At 42.8% G+C, this 13,857-nt stretch overlaps 1 protein-coding gene across 1 annotated transcript in view; it reads right to left on the reverse strand.

The window, feature by feature from the left end:
• LOC144770548 (circularly permutated Ras protein 1-like) overlaps positions 1 to 13,857 on the reverse strand; it is a 278,089-nt gene that overhangs the window by 16,214 nt on the left and 248,018 nt on the right. The gene's annotated exons all lie outside the window — the stretch shown is intronic.

Consider the following 13,857-nt stretch of genomic DNA (forward strand, 5'->3'; position numbering starts at 1 on the left):
CTCTGTCATTAAGTCTTCAATTCATAATAAAACAAACCCACATGAGGTTTTGAATATTCAGGGTCCTTTGCCGGTCCTTCTTTTCTGAATCCTTCTTTTCTGAATTGTTTGAAAGCATCGAGAAGGGAAGGTGTACTACGTTACAAAAGGGGGGGTTAAACCCATATAGTCACGGGGACCTGGGTGCTGAGTGGTACATATATAAGGGGTCCCCGTAAGAGAGGAAAGTGTATTGTGGACAACATACACTGGAATTATATAAACAAATACAAAACTTTTTGCGATTGGTAATTTTATTTATTACCCAATACTCAGTGATTGCCAATAGACAAAAATTAATCACATTAATTCATAAATAGTAAGGCCCCAAGGGGAGGAAAGGGAAGGTAGTGGTGCTCGGGGAGGTGTTAGATTGAGGAAAAGTGACACAGTATCAAAGAGGTAACCAATGTAATACCAATTAGCAAACATAGGTCAGAACAAATATAATACACAAGCCAAAATAAAAGGCAAATTACAAAATTGTTCATGAAAGTGAAATTCGACCGTCACATCTAATTATTAGATAAATCGGGGGTGTGCCGGAATTTCAACAAAAGGAAACAAGTCGACGTTTCGACCCCTAACAATAGGCCAATTGAAGTCCTTTCACGGGGTCTTCATCAGGACGTCACAAAGGGAGAAGGGATGATGGGGCAGTTCTATATAAAGGAATTTTGGGAAAATATGTTTTAGTGTGTATCACATAAATGACATGAAAAGGAAAAATAAGTTACAAACAATTAATTACCATGGAGTACGTCCTCTGCATTTGGGAAGGAAATGCAGAGCAGTTGAAGGTATTTCATGATTGGCTTAACTCTCGTAACCAGCACATACAATTCACCATGGAATCCAGCAATGAAAGTATACCCTTCCTGGATATCTCCATTTATGTTGAAGCAGATCACCTACAAACAACGCTGTTCAGGAAGCCGACAGAACGTAATTCGCTATTACAGTATCAGAGCCATCACCCGAGGGGCCTCAAGGATAATCTACCCGTCGGACAATTCCTCCGGATCAGGAGGAATTGTTCCACAAGAGCTAACTACCTGAAGGAGTCCGAGGTCCTAACAGAGCGCCTAATTACACGTGGATACCCATCCAGGATGGTGAAAAGAGCAAGAAAACGGGCATGGTATAACCCACGTGAGACCCTACTCAATCCAGAGAGCTCACCAAGGACTGCCCAAAACCGCATAATTTGTGTCACAACTTTTTCGACACGCAGTAATGACATCAAGAAAATCATTAATCAGAACTGGCCCCTGGTCGCGGATGTCATCCAACAAACTGAACTGCCCCTCCACTCGTTTAAGAGAGCCAAAAACATAAGGGACATGGTGGTCCATTCCTATTTAAAGTCAGAAAGCCCACCCACTTTAACTTCCCTTTGGAACCTCCCCCCAGTAATTGGCCATTACCGGTGTGGGGCTTGCACTGCTTGCGAGACGACTGTCCAGACTAAAACATTTGTCCACAGTGGCAGAACTTACAATTTAAAACATTACACGAATTGTAATTCCACTGGGGTTATTTATATCATCCGGTGCCCATGTAGCCAGGTATACGTGGGACAAACCCAACAGAAAATAAAATCCAGGATCTCGTCCCACTCTAGTAGACTAAGATGCAAAGTAGCAGGGGCGCCTCTGGTAGACCACTGGCTGCAAGCAGGACACACTGTAACAGACCTACGATGGTTCGTCATAGAAAAGGTCTCTCTGGGCAGAAGAGGTGGCAATCTCCCCTTGGTACTGAATACACGTGAGTCCAAATGGATGTCCCTTCTGGACTCCATTAAGAATGGTTTAAATGAGCAGGACAGCAGCATTGCTCAACTGGCAACACTGGGGTAAAACCAATTGTGTAGTAATGGTCCAACATACTCGTTACACTCTCATGCTGGAGAAGTGCACGAGTTTTTTGTAATGAACTGATGATGATAGCAATATCAAGACCTGCCCTGTCCATGAAGGCTCCCAATATTTAGCTTTGCCTAGTGGCATGGTCTTCAACCTCCTCTGTGAGAGTTGCACCAATACTACTGATTTTCAAAATGGAGTTATGTGTATAAACATCACATTGTAATAATTATCAATCTACAAGAGTAAGGTATAATTCATATTTCTTACTGGGTGCGTAAATGAAAGTTTGAGTTTCACTGATACCATTGCGAAATAGCCACCTGTGATGTCCGTAGATAGGTTTCAACCTCCTGCGTGAGAGTTGCACCCATCTTTTGTAATTGTTGTAATTTTTTGTAATTTATTACTAATTTCTAAATATTCGTTTTTATGAAAGCACCATTGATAATTAAAAAGGAATAATTTACATTTTTTACTGGGTGCGCAAATGAAAGTTATGGCTTTACTGATACCATTGTGAAACAGCCACCTACAATGGTCATAGATTGGTTTCAACCTACTGCGTTAGAGTTGCACCAGTTGTTTGAAATGTAATATTATTTTCGAAACCACTATTGATAAAATAACCCAAGAGAGTCCCTGCACAATCTAAAGCCGGTTTTTTGAAGTCTGTCTTCTAACCGCGAGTCTCTTCCCTTTCTGCCAACCCGGGACATTATCTGGCCCCGCCCCTAAACTCCGCGTTGCTGTCACGGAGTTTTCGTGAGAATCAGAGCAGACGCTGGCTGCCCGTTTTTGTCCTGTCCCGTGAGTAATCTGAAATGCTGGTTAATTTCAGCAAACCGCGCGCTTTGAACAATCTACCGACTCTCCTTTTGTTCCCTCCTTCCAGCTCGTGATAACAATATAATCACAACAGTTAGAAAACGAATTCCCGCCCAGAGGTGGACTACTCACTCTCGGGACATTGTTTTTCCCCGCTTCAAAACTCCGCTTTGCTGTCACGGCGGATTCTAAGTGTAGAATCGTGCGGACGCTGGCTGCCCGCTTTCTTTCCTGTGAGTAACTTTAAATGCTGTCAAATTATAGAAAACCTTGTACCTTGAACAAACTATCGACTCCTGTTCTCCGTCCTTCCAGGTCATATTAAGACAGACGGAAAACAATTTCCCGCACTGAGGGTGATTATGCTTTCACCTGCAGCGCACATCGGCGACTGAGGCTGCCAATACGTCTTCAAGTAGATTGCGGGTTTTGTCCCGTTTTATGTAAGTAATTGCTAGTTTGAAGCGTGGACTTCCTTATGAGAGCACCACTCGCCTTGCACCACTTGATAATATCTCTCCTCCATGTTTTACTATAGGAGAATTACCTCACAGCCAGAATTTGTCTCTGTCTCTGCCGCGGGTTTTTTTTTCAAATTCCTTGGACCCCAAGCGTTTGTTCAAATCCCTTGGACCCCAGACGCTTAGTACAATATCGACCTAGAGGTACTTTTAGAAATCCTTTTTGGGTTGATGTTGGTGTTATATACCCCCATGAACAATCACGATGTGATTTTTACTGACATAAAAGCCCTGAGTAGAAATTGGGAACAGTAGTTCCAATATTTATAGTATGTAATAGGTTTTCAAACCAGGCTTTCATCCTCTAAACCTTATTGATTATCTTCTCTCCTCTTTATTTTGAGGTTTCCACTTCATTAGACTGACCACGACGGTCAGCGTGGCACGTCTCTCCATGTACAGAGCCCGGCTGGGCCGTACTCCATGGTAATTAATTGTTTGTAACTTATTTTTCCTTTTCATGTCATTTATGTGATACACACTAAAACATATTTTCCCAAAATTCCTTTATATAGAACTGCCCCATCATCCCTTCTCCCTTTGTGACGTCCTGATGAAGACCCCGTGAAAGGACTTCAATTGGCCTATTGTTAGGGGTCGAAACGTCGACTTGTTTCCTTTTGTTGAAATTCCGGCACACCCCCGATTTATCTAATAATTAGATGTGACGGTCGAATTTCACTTTCATGAACAATTTTGTAATTTGCCTTTTATTTTGGCTTGTGTATTATATTTGTTCTGACCTATGTTTGCTAATTGGTATTACATTGGTTACCTCTTTGATACTGTGTCACTTTTCCTCAATCTAACACCTCCCCGAGCACCACTACCTTCCCTTTCCTCCCCTTGGGGCCTTACTATTTATGAATTAATGTGATTAATTTTTGTCTATTGGCAATCACTGAGTATTGGGTAATAAATAAAATTACCAATCGCAAAAAGTTTTGTATTTGTTTATATAATTCCAGTGTATGTTGTCCACAATACACTTTCCTCTCTTACGGGGACCCCTTATATATGTACCGGGAAGGTGTACTAGGCATGGACTCTCAGCAAGCAGACCCATGTCCACTGCATGGCTGGCTGGGTTGGAGCAGACACAGAAAAGGGGCTCCCGCTGCTGGAGAGTTTGATATTGCACTCACATGGAAGGCAATATATTTCCTGGTAATTTGTTGGTGGCACTGAAATTACTTACAGCCCTGTGAAAGCTTAACATAGCCAGACTCTTCAATGAAAAAAAGCATTGGCAAAGTCAACAGGCCTGGGTTTAATATTCTAACTAGGGGTGGTTTCTGCCTCGGGCTCTAGACCTGCACCCCTCTGAAATTCCTACATTTTTTTGCAAGAAATATCAAAATACATTGATTTATTTAGAGATAATATGTCAGGTCATACCTCTAAATAAATCAGTGTATTTAAGTCTAGGCTGCATTTCCTAAACTATCTGCCCTGCCTGCTCTGAATATGGAGCCGGGAGCAGGAAGTAACTGAGGCTGAAGGCACTGTAAGTATCTCAAAGTGCCTGTCAGTGGATTGGCCTATCCACAGAGCAATGGTCACACACTCCAGTTGCAATTGAAATTCTGTGTAAATGTGTGTGAAGGGGGCACACAGTGTCAAAATATTGACAAGGCGATAGAAAAAGAGTGCAGTGCATTTTTCGGCGTAGAGAAGTGAAAGAGATGCGAGGAAGTGCACTCATGAGAGAGTGAAAAGAGGTTGAAGAAGAGGAAAGAGATGAGGTTTAAGATATGCAGATGGATGAGATGTGGAGAGAAAAAGGTCATACATGTCTAACAAAGTGTGCAAAACTGAAGAGCAATACACCTTACACAGGCCGCAATTATATTTAATCAACAGTTTCACAATTTCAGAATTGAAACATTTTCAATATTAAATATTTACAACAAAATTATTGTTTTTACTCATTTATCTTAAACATGCTAACAGCCATCGACAAAGCCAATATTCCTGGCATGTTTTAGGTGTATGCCAGTTATTGTGTTATATATCTGGATGCAATCGCAGAAAGCTCAAAGAGAAATCAAAATATCAGTCGAGTGGCACGCTCTGGGAATCACAGAAATTTAGTTTATATGGTTAAGCCACGCCAAGTTTAGAGGCCCCATTTTTTTCACCCAACCAAAAGCCCTGTAGTCACATATTTCTATATTACTGATTGGAGCCTGCAGCTGTGGGTGTTTCCCCGAGTCTGGTTAGAGCGTTTTCTTCCAAAGTCGATGTTGCACTTAGTGCAAGACACTGGATTAAAGCACTGAAGTTGTTGCACAATACAATTTGCACCCTACAGTAACTGTTGAACATATTAGTGCAGTAAGATATGGGGCAGTTTTTAATGTGTTTAAATATTTCAAGAATTCACATTCACAATTGCTTTATAAACCTTGCTTTTTCACTAAATTATTTATTAAAATATGCTTTAAAATGCACCAATGTTTTTCCAAACTTTTCACTGTGGGAGGAGACTCTTTAACTGCACATTTGTCCATCGGGCTTACTCGCTTCTAACTTTTAGACAGCACCACTTTCAAATGTTACCAGCTGCCACTGGTTATAACACATGGAGACACACTGGAGATAGCCATGCATAGTGAACATACTGGGCAGGTATATTAGCAGCATATGGGCATATTGGGCAGTTGTTCCTCATCAAGTTGTAAAGTAGTTCCTCATACAGTCAATGCTGGTATATGAGCGGAGGCGATAGGATACATCCAACCAGTCATTAGCGTAGCAAAGAGATGAATATTCCACTGGATTGAATGACAACGTGATAAGCCAATGGCTCAAAGAGCCTGGTCAAAGAAAGCCAATGGTTGAAAGCCCACAATAAGCACACAGAAAGCAACAGGTCTATTTGACACTTGTGCTGACTAAGCCTAGACCTAAAAACAGCAGTCTTTGGAATGTATGCTTCTTTGTTTTCCACACACATCCACGAGGCATGACAGCTGATACTGATTTCAGAGCCAAGTCACAGGTGTGAAAGGAACAGGAGAACTGGGGTTAGAGCCAGAGAGCTTGCACGGCCTTAAGTAAGGTGCGAGTAACTCCTGGTTAATTCTGTGCATTTTAGTGCCTTGTGTTTTCTGGTCACATCGGAATTGGTGTACTAAGAGTACCAGAATTGAAAGGAAGAGGCTTGTCATACTTGGTGAGCTAGTCACAACTGATACAGAACAGATTAAGGTTTCTGTGGAGACTTGTGTGTTGCCTGTTGTTTTGTGCTCTCCATGCTCAAAACATCCATTCGCCAATGGCACAGGAAAAAAAAGTTAGTCTAACAAGAGTAAAACATGGGGGGGGCACGTTATTTACAGTGTGCATTGTGTGCACCATGAAGCATAACTGGTGATTTTATTTTTTTTTTAAAAAGTTTTTATTCATGGTTTTACATTTATTCCCCCCCCCCCCGATCCACCGTATGACGGACAGTAAGTATACGCACATTAACATCATGAGCATTACATTGTTTTTTCCTTTTTGTTTAACGCATCGATACATAAACCAAAAAAAATTATAATAATCCTATATACATTACAGCCTTGTAGGTACATTAGATTACATTATGTTTGTGAATCCCGCCATTGTGTAAGAGGGGTCCAGATTTTCATACCCCTTTTGCGCCGCTGATTACCTTTCCGTTGATAAATGGCTGTCTCAATATTATGTACCGCCAGTAGCCTAGCTAGCCACTGCTGGAAAGAGGGTGCTAACGGGTCGAGCCAAGCGGAGGCTAGGCATAACCGTAGGACAGCCATCGCTACAAATATGAACTCTTGGTCACTTTCAATGCTATCTGATTCATCTGCCCCAAGTACCATTGCCTCTTTTGACAAAGTCACCTCTCTATGAAGAACGGCACATAAGAACCTCTCTATGTCTTGCTTTAAAGGGATTAATCCGGGGCAAAAAGCAAAAATATGTATGGAATCGGCTATAGGTAAGTTGCATCTCGGGCAACAGGTCCCTTTGCCGGTTCCCCATTTTGCAATCTTGTCAGGTGTATAATAAAGAAAAAAGCAGGTTTTGTAGAATTGTGCCTGAAGTTTGGTGGAGATCAGAATAGTTTGAGCTAGCTGATAGGTGTGTAGAAAGCCTTTGTTTGAAATCTCAAGTTTGCCTTGCCACTTCAATGATGTTTTCTCTAAGTCGTCCAGGAGTATGGTCAACAGCAGCGCATAAACTCCACCTATAGTATGATTTTTAGAGTGTATGATCATCTCTACTACAGTAGATTCTTCCTCCAATGTCCTGGCTCCAAGTTTGCGAGTTAAAAAATCCCTAATTTGGAGGTATTTAAAGAAATCCCGCCAGTCTAAACTGTATTCTTTTTTCAAAGCTTCAAAAGATTTAATCCCCAGTGTTGTAAACATGTCCCCTAATTGTGTAATTCCTATTCTATGCCACTTGCTTACACAATTGTCCTTGAAAACCATTGGTGGAAGAATTGGGTTATTCCATATCGGTGTGTAGTGTGAGATTTGTCCTATTCCAAATGCTTCTCTTATGGCTTTCCATACTTTAAAACAGCTATAGAGAGTCTTAAATTTGACCTTTTTGTGATAGCTGTCATGAATATGCCTCCATAGATAGCCATTACTACAATTTCCAAATAGCAGTTGGAAGATCGATACTGTATGGTCTTCTGTGTTATCCCCCTCTTGTAGTAGTTCTTTACTATAAAGTAATACACATGACCAATAGTATCGTCTCAGATTAGGAAGGGCTAGCCCGCCTCTATCTTTAGGAAGAGTGAGATATTTATATGCTCGTCTGGGTTGTGCATACGCCCATATAAATCTTGAGAATGTACGTTCAATTGAGGTAAGCCACTGGTTAGAGAATTCTAAGCAAATTGCCCTAAATAAATATAATATTTTTAGAAAAAACACCATTTTGATTGCGTTTGCTCTCACAATTATAGAAAGATGAAGGTTATCTAGGCGTCGTAAATCATTATGCATTGAGTTCAGCATTGGCTTGACATTAATATCCACAACTTCCTCCAGGTTTGAGGAGATGATAACCCCCAGGTAAGTTGCTCCCTTTACTACTCTAGGGTCGTCCATCACAGTTTTTTGATATAAAACAATTTGTGTCTTCCCCTGATTGAGTGCATAACCGGAGACAAGTCCAAATTTCACCGCCTCGGCCTCGATATTCAGCATTGCACCTATAGGATCAGTGGTGACTATAGCAATATCGTCAGCATATGCTAACGTTTTTGTAGCGTGTCCCTGTGATATGATAGGTGCAATGCTGTCATTTTTTTCCAGGTAGCGAATAAAAGAGTCTATGTATATTGCAAAGAGCAATGGCGAGCAAGGGCAGCCCTGGCGAGTGCCTCTGGATATAAGGAATTCCTTAGTTAAGTTTCCATTAACGGATACTACAGCCTTAGGATTAACGTACATTTTTTGTGTAGCCTGGATAAACCCAGTTCGAAATCCCATCTTTGCCATTGCTTTCCAGAGAAACTGCCAGGAGACCCTATCAAAAGCCTTCTCTGCATCCAGAAGGATTAGGGCCATAGGGTCTCCTGCAGTTCCTGTTCCATCAAAAAGCGTGATAACCCTCTGGATGTGATTTATTGTCGACCTCCCGGGAACAAAACCATGTTGGCTACTGGCAACTACTTTTTGTATAATTGGTGCTACCGGGTTTGCCAAGATTTTTTAGTATATTTTGGAGTCGGCGTTTATAAGAGTTATGAGGCGATATGACCCCAGGAGTTCAGGGGGCTTCCCTTTTTTGGCAAAGATCACAATTTTAGCCCTGGACCAGGATCTAGGTGGCTGACCCCCAGAGAAGATATGAATAATCAAGTCAATCAATATATGCTTGATTTGATCTATAAATGTACCATAGAACTCTGAGGGGATACTGTCAAGTCCTGTTGCCTTCCCTTTCGGGAGACTCTTGACAGCCGTTAACATCTCCTCTATACTAGGAGTTTCCTCTAGAGCCTGCTGTGTGTTTTCCTCAAGGCTGCCGCTTTCACAGTTCTTTAGATACCTTTCTATTTCGTCTATGTCCCCACTGCTATCTTCAGAGTATAATTCTGTATAAAAACCGATAAAAGGCATCCCTGATTAATTCTGGGTCTTTTAGTTGTCCTGCCACTGGGTCTTTAATCTCCCTAATTAAGTTAACATTAGTTTGTTGCCGCATTCGAACTGCCAATTGATGACCCACTTGTTCATTTACTTCATATACTAGTTCTTTTCGTGCAGTGGCTTTCCGAATTGTTTTGTCTGTAAAAATATTAGTGATTGCTGCTTTAGCAACTGCTACTTGGACTAAGCTACGCGAGATATCCCCAGTTGGATCACTATCGCTGGTGGCTCTAACAAGATCTACTTCTGCTATCATGAGCTTATCCTGTAACCTCCGTATCTCCTCCTTCTCCTGCTTGTTTGATCTGAGTGAGAATAGCATGGTCTCGCCCCGGATCCCGGCTTTTAGAGCGTCCCATACAATTTCTATTGAGGTGCTGTTAATATTCTCTGCTAGAAATTTGGGGATCCAATCTTTCATATGGAGACAATATTGGGAGTCATTCAATAGGGCTTTTTCAAATGTCCAAGGTGTTGTTCTAATTTAGCCAATCTAGTATTTAAAGTAAAAAAAGGGGATTATGATCTGATAGTACGCGGGGCAATTTCACAATTTGACAGTCCTGACTAAGGGAGTTTGATATGAACATATAGTCTAATCTGGCGTGTGTATGGTGTGGATTAGAGTAATAAGTGTAACCTAAATCACTACTATTAGTGTTGGAAGTCTGCCAACTGTCCACAAGCCCATGTGCTAAACATAGATTCTTGATAGCACGAAAAACCTTTGGTTTTCGCCCTTTATAAACCCAATCGTTCTTCAGAGACCAGTTGGACGGGAGATTTATGTTGAGATCCCCACAAACCAGGAGCGGAAGAGACCAGTGTGAAAGTTCGTTGGAGACCTCATCAATGACCACAGGATCATCTAAGTTACTCCCATAAATAGCACAGATGGTCATTTTTTGGCCTGTTTGATAGTTGCATTCGGTGATAGCCCAGCGGCCAAATTTGTCAGTTTTGGATTTGCTAAAAGCATACCCACTCCCTTTAGGCAAGATGGCGACCCCCCGTGTCTTAGCCCCTTGTGAGGTAGCACACACCAATGTATACCCTAGTGTATTCAAAATATGGCTCTGTGTTCCTTCGATATGAGTCTCTTGCATGCATACAATATTTGCTCCCCAGTTTTGTAGGCCAATTGCCACTGTTTGTCTCTTTTTAAGATCATTTAGACCACATATATTTAAAGATATTATTTTTATCCTGGCCATACTGCCGATGTAAGAGTGCCAAAGCTGTTGACCCCTTCTTTCAAATTTCCTCTGAACCCTACGTGCGTTTTCCTACTCTTTTTTGACATGGATTTTAATAGCCTGTCCGTCATTCCCATTCTCCCATTCTCCCCCCCACCCCAAGACCCACCCCCCCACCCCTCACCCCCCACCAACCTTGGAGGTTACCTGGCTGCGTCACCAGGGGTGTAGCGTCCGTCCGGAAGCCCCACCGTGCCTCCTCTGAGCCCTCCCCGTATGAGTAGAAGATTAACAAAAAGAATAATTAAGGACAAAACATAAACCCCAGGCTGTGCCCGTTCTAGTAATCTATAATCCTATGAATCATATTAACAAAGTTAAGAGCAGGACATGAGAGAAAAAAATGTTTTTTTGTTGTTTTTTTTTTTTACGAACATATAGATTAACAATTTTCTTTCAGAATACCTAGAACCGAGACAAATACCCTGCACCTAAGAAGGATAGAGGAAGGAAAAAAAGGAGAGGAGAAAAAAAGATTCTAATTCATTTGCCTTAATCCCCTATTAGAACACAATAGTATTAACCATTTTCCTGAGCTGAAATTTCATCAAGATATGCCCTAGCTTGTATCTCAGAGACAAAGCTACGAGTGGTCCCATTAAAGATGACCTTCAGTCTGGCTGGACTCTGCAGGTACACAATAGCCCCCAACTTCTGTAGGGGATCGATGAACTGCTTTAGTTTCCACCTTCTTTTGACTGTAGCGTGCGCGAGATCTGGCCTGGTGAAGAAGGTGAAACCTTCAAATGACTTTTTACTGTTAGGTCTTGCCAGATCAAATATGGCATCTCGGAGAAGAGAGTTGCCGAGAAACACCAGCATCGACCGAGGGTATAGTTGTGGGGCCTGTACTCGTTTGTTGAGAGACAGAGGGAATCGGTGGGCCCTTTGTACTTCTCTGTCCCAGTCCCAGTCTTTCAGCTCGGGGAAAGTTTCCCTAAGAAGGGAAATCATGAATTTCCTAGGGTCATCCTTCTCGATTCCTTCGGGGATCCCTAGAAATCTAAGATTGTTCCTTCTTTGTCTGTTTTCCTGTTGTTCCATCTTCAACAGCAGATCATTAACAGCGCACTCCTGTTCCTCGCTGGATTTCTGGAAATTGCTGGCATCTTCCTCGAGTTGGTCCATCCTTGCTTCAACAGAAGCCATGCATCCCGCTATTGCAGCACAGGTCTTTCCCACCTTCTGGACTTTCCCGTGTAGTTTGTTAACTGCTAGGCGCGATCCTCGGTTGTCAATTTTGACCTCAGCTTGGAAACTCTTGATGGACTGTAAGATGACTGCTAGAGGAGGGCCTTGGGTGGGTTTCTGTTGTGGGTTCTCGCTTCCAGCAGTAATCCCCATGTTAAGATGAGATGACCCGGAGCCGGGCAAAGCCGCAAGTCTTGTTTCCTCACAGTCCCATCTTGAGTCCCATCCCAAGCCATTGTTAGTGTGGGTGTCGGTGTCATCATCGCTGTTGGAGGAAAGGACTTCCTTAGACCTGCGCCGTCTCCTATAGCTCCCCCTCCTAGCTCTCACAATAGACCCTCTGTTCTTAGAGGGATCGGTGTTTGAACCGCCGCTCCATCTGTTCCCCTCCTTGCCCCCATCAGAAGCCGAGACGCCAATGACGCCAATGTCAGAAAGCTCCGAGCCCTCGGTCAAAGAACAAGATTCAACCAGATCCGGTGTTTTCAGCTCACCGATAGAGTCCAAGCAATCAGAGTCACAAGGGTCTGGGGGAGCAATTACAGGGACTCGGTTTGTATTCAGAATATTGTTCACAATATCCCCCAGCTCTGAACCTGCCACCTTCCCCTCAGACAAACCGCCGTGTGGAATTGTGGGAGGGATAGCGATTTCCTTTATTTTTCCATTTTCCTTATTTAATGTCGTTACAGTTGATCCTTCCTTGAGAGTTTCCTCTGCCTGGAGATCATTTCCAGTTCCTGCATTCACTATTTGATTGAATGTGGTGAATTTTGCAGTTGTTAGTAGCTGAGCGCCATTGGGGTTCTTAATGCGGCAAGCTTGGCTTTTTCCCCCGGAAAATATCAGTTTCTTAGTCTCTGGTTCTAGTTCATTATGTACAGATGGCAAAATAACCTCTTTTTTAAGCTTCTTTCCTATAACTCCTATCCTGGACCTTGCGCCTGTGGACTCGGTCATTTTCCCTCGTTGTAGAATGCCGAAATAGGTCCCCAGCAGGGGGCTAGGGGTTGACTTGACCCTCCCACCGCGTCCCCTCTTACCCGTCATATCGACTTTATTCTTAGCGCTAAGCAGCAGGAGCGCTATCCCAATGCAGACAGTCCTCTGGGGGAGCCGGTGGGGAGATCGGTTTGTGCTTCCCATGCCTCGCCTAGATCGCGGGGCTGGCTCTGAGCCCGGGCAGGGGCTGCGCAGGTCAGCGATAATCAGTGAAGGCAGAGAAGAGCAGAGACGTGAGGCTCCTCGCAGCAAAGGTAAAGGCTTCCGACGCTCTTTCACGAAGAAAACATCCAGGGCGCTGGAAAGAAACTTCAACGGCATCTCAATCTTGTCTGCTGTCAACGGGCCACGACAATACTGCAGGGTAAATCGTGGGGTTTAAGATCGGCGGTTCATGTGGGGAGGCTCAGCGGAGCTGCACTTAGGCAAGGTCAGCCGAGCGCCATCTTGCCTCCACCTGTTTTAACTGGTGAATTTCAATGGTTTACTCAGTTTTTATCTGTTCATTTTCACTGAATATATTACACAGTGGCAACTACCACTTTGCAGTTATAGTTGTGCCATACTTTCCATTGAAAAGGCATTTAAGATAAGTGTATAACCTTTGACCCAATGGACTGGTCTGCACCAAATCGGGCAATCACTTGGCATAGTCAAATACGGTCTGGCCAGCCATTTTTTGTGCAGATCTGTGCACGGGGACAAAGGTTAATAGGCAGAGGTGGGGGGGGGGGGTGAAAAAGATGTGTTCTTATTTTTATGTTAGCTCCCACAGGAAATTCTGCTCGCAGTATAGAGTCAAAGCCACTCAACTCATTTCTACAAAACTTGGCATTAAAGTAGAACTTTGCTCAGAAAGCGTGCTTTCAGTAGATGGGTGTAAAACCATATAGTAGTCTTTGAAATATAAGCATTTATAAAAAGTGCCAGTGGGCTTGAAAGAGTTACAATTTCTGTACATCTCTGCTGTTTAAACTCACATCTTTGTCCACCATGCACAAGGATGGCA

The sequence above is a fragment of the Lissotriton helveticus genome, chromosome 7 (genome assembly GCF_964261635.1).
Source record: "Lissotriton helveticus chromosome 7, aLisHel1.1, whole genome shotgun sequence".
Taxonomy (NCBI): Eukaryota; Metazoa; Chordata; class Amphibia; order Caudata; family Salamandridae; genus Lissotriton; species Lissotriton helveticus.